Source organism: Python bivittatus, unplaced genomic scaffold (assembly GCF_059951505.1).
Source record: "Python bivittatus isolate LINGU-HERP-01145 unplaced genomic scaffold, Pbiv_v1 ctg000700_np1212, whole genome shotgun sequence".
Classification (NCBI taxonomy): Eukaryota; Metazoa; Chordata; class Lepidosauria; order Squamata; family Pythonidae; genus Python; species Python bivittatus.
Genome location: NW_028277098.1, coordinates 56,604,465 through 56,607,432, shown reverse-complemented (window position 1 = coordinate 56,607,432; position 2,968 = coordinate 56,604,465). Strand labels below are relative to the sequence as shown.

Below are 2,968 nucleotides of genomic sequence, written 5' to 3'. Positions count from 1 at the left end.
ATTAAAACAAAAAAAAATCTCATTTTGATGGGATAAATTGGAAGGTATGATTTTTACTTTTAAACAGCAATGATTTACTGAACTCTGTTCAGAAGGCAAGAGATTTTTTAGAAAAATATAAAGGAGAATTGGAGGAGATGGAAATGGAGGCCTCAGAGGGACCTACACAACAATCACAACAGATGCAAGAGGAAACGAAAAATGATACAGGCGTGGATTTTTCTAAATTTTTGGCCTGAATATAGATTGCAAATGTTTAACATGGACTATAAATGGGGCAAATGCTCTTCAGAAGAGGAAAAAATATTTAATTATTTGAAAAAATTAAAGCAAGATATTATTTGCCTACAAGAGGCAATTTTCCTGCCTTCATAACAGGAAAAAAATATAAAATATTTGACCTATAACAATCTGGGTGAAGAATTTATTTCAGCAGATATTAAGAAGAAAAATTGAGTTGTTTTGTATATTGATCCTCAATTAAACCCAGAACTTGTATTATTTGATGAAAATGGTAGATTTATTGGAATAGAAGTTACATTATATGGGGTTAAAACCATGGTCTTGGGAGTTTATACCCCAAATGAAGGTAAAGTGACTTTTTATAAACAACTGATGGAGAAATTAATGGATTTTTCTTATGACAGTTGGTGCTTGATGGGGGATTAGAATGGAGTGGTCTCCCCACAACTGGACAGAACTTCTAAGAAAAATATTAAAATTACCCAAGGTAAATTACCAAAAGTTTTCTTTGATTTGATGGACAATTTAGGACTAGTTGATGTATGGAGACAGAATGGTAGTTCAAGAGAGTGCACCTATTTTTCAGAAAGATACAAATCTTTTTCAAGAATAGATATGATTTGGATTTCAAGAGACTTGGCTACTAAAATTTCTAAGGTAGAGATCTTACCAAAGACTTTCTCAGACCATAATCCTGTGAGTCTGTTTATAAAAGAAAATCTAATTCTTTCAGATGGAGATTAAATGAAGTGTTGTTACAGAAAGATGAAATTGTTGAGGACTGTAAAAAGGAATTAAAAGAATGTTTTGAAAATAATTTAAATAAAGGTACTGACACGAGAATGGTTTGGGATGCAAGCAAAGCTTTTATTAGGGATTACTTGATACAATATAACTCTGAATTTAAGAAGAAGAGGCAAGAGAAAATACAAAGTATTTTGGATGAGATTAAAAGAAAAGAAAAATTAAGGAACTCCCCAGGGAATAACAATATCTTCCAACAAATTAAGATTTTACACCAATAGTTATATATGTTAACAGTAAGAGAAATGGAAATAAATTTGAACTATGCAAAGCAAAGCAATTTTGAATTTGCAAATAAACCAGGGAAATGGTTGGTTTACAAACTATGAAAAGAAAAAGAAAAGAGAATGACATTGAAACTACAAGAGGAGGACACTGTATTAGTGGATAACATAGCCATACGAAAAACATTTTATCAATACTATTCTAATTTGTATAAAGGACATGATATTCTGTTGGAGAGATGAATATCTGAGAAAACAAAATTTACCAAGGATTACAGAAGAACAAAGACAAATTATGAATAGACCTATAACGATAAGGAAAGTTTCTGAAGTAATTAAAAAGAATAAACCTGGCAAGGTACCTGGGTCAGATGGATTATCAAGTTTGTATTATAAATGCTTTGAGAATGAACTTTAAAACCTTTACAAAATACGATGAATTCTATTTTACAGGGTGGAAAAATGCAAGAGACTTGGAAAGAGGCTAATATAACATTAATACCTAAAGAAGGACAAGGCTTGGAGGGCGGAGCTGGCGTCGCGACGATACGGCGGGCGATCCTGGGCTCCCAGGATGGCAGCCGATGTCTCCTCCCCCGGACGGTCCCGATGGACCTAAGCCGTCCCGTAGAGATGGCGATCGCAAAGGGCACGTCCCGCGGATCTCAGGGACGCCGCAAGTCCCAGATTGATCCAGGGAGAAGCTCTTGAAGCCGGCGGAGGAGAGCCAGCCAAAATGGCTGCGAAAGCCGGGGCAGCTCCAAAGGAAGAAGGAAGAGAAGGGTGTCAACTGGGTGAGATGGACTTTTACTATTTAACTATTCTTAGAGAACACCTTAAGTAATTTAAAGAGATTTTTAAAAGTGAAGAAAAGTGGATTAAGCGGCGAGATCGAGCCTTATAAAAAAAGGGGGGAAATTTTTTTTTTTCTTTTCAACTTTCCCTTTTTAGTGGATTTGGCAAGATGTTTTTCTCTTTAAAAAAATATATTTTTAACTGGATTGGCTTTTTCTTTTTAATACTCAATAACTTTTTATTTTAAGCCTTTTTTTTTACTAAGATTTCTTTATTGTTGTAAGAAATTTATACTTTTTGATTTTGAAATGGGGAAAGTGGAGTTAAGAGAAAGTAAATGAAAGAAAGTTGCACTGCCATCTAGAGGCTCGACATAGTGCTTTTTTTCTTCTATTGTGACGCATGCTTAAGGACCCTGTGCTTTCTAAAAAGATAGTGGGATGTGCATGTTTATACAGGTGCCATCCGTAACTATAAACAAGAAAGTGGAGTTGAAAGCGATTTTGAAAATATTAAGATGGAAAGTTTGAGCTAGTCACAAGAGCCCTGATTAGTGGCAGTAGCTCTTCTTTCTGCTAGAAGCTCTGCTTTGCTTTTCACTCCCCCCTCAGTTGGATTTTTTTTTAAAGAGACTTAGTCTTTTCCCTCCTCTTCTTTTTTTTTTTTTTTCTTATTTTTGGCAAGAACAAAGATAAAGAATCTTTTGACTCAATGAAGGTTTATCAAGATAATAAACTATACGAGAAACACAATGCAGAAAAAGATCTCTAAACTATTGAGGATGACTATAAAAAACTGGAAGAAGAGCTGCAGAAATTCCCGCAAAAAAGAAAAAAGAAAAAAAGATACTAAAGCTAAAATGGACTTAATTAAACATAAAACGGGATCAATGGAAAAGGAAG

At 34.3% G+C, this 2,968-nt stretch overlaps 1 long non-coding RNA gene across 1 annotated transcript; it reads left to right on the top strand.

Annotated features, from left to right (window-relative positions):
- Positions 1-646: 646 nt before the first annotated feature.
- LOC148214210 (uncharacterized) lies at positions 647-2,745 on the top strand. Its single transcript, XR_015798497.1, has 2 exons — positions 647-730; positions 1,725-2,745. It is a non-coding gene; the product is annotated as an uncharacterized LOC148214210 (long non-coding RNA).
- Positions 2,746-2,968: the final 223 nt, after the last annotated feature.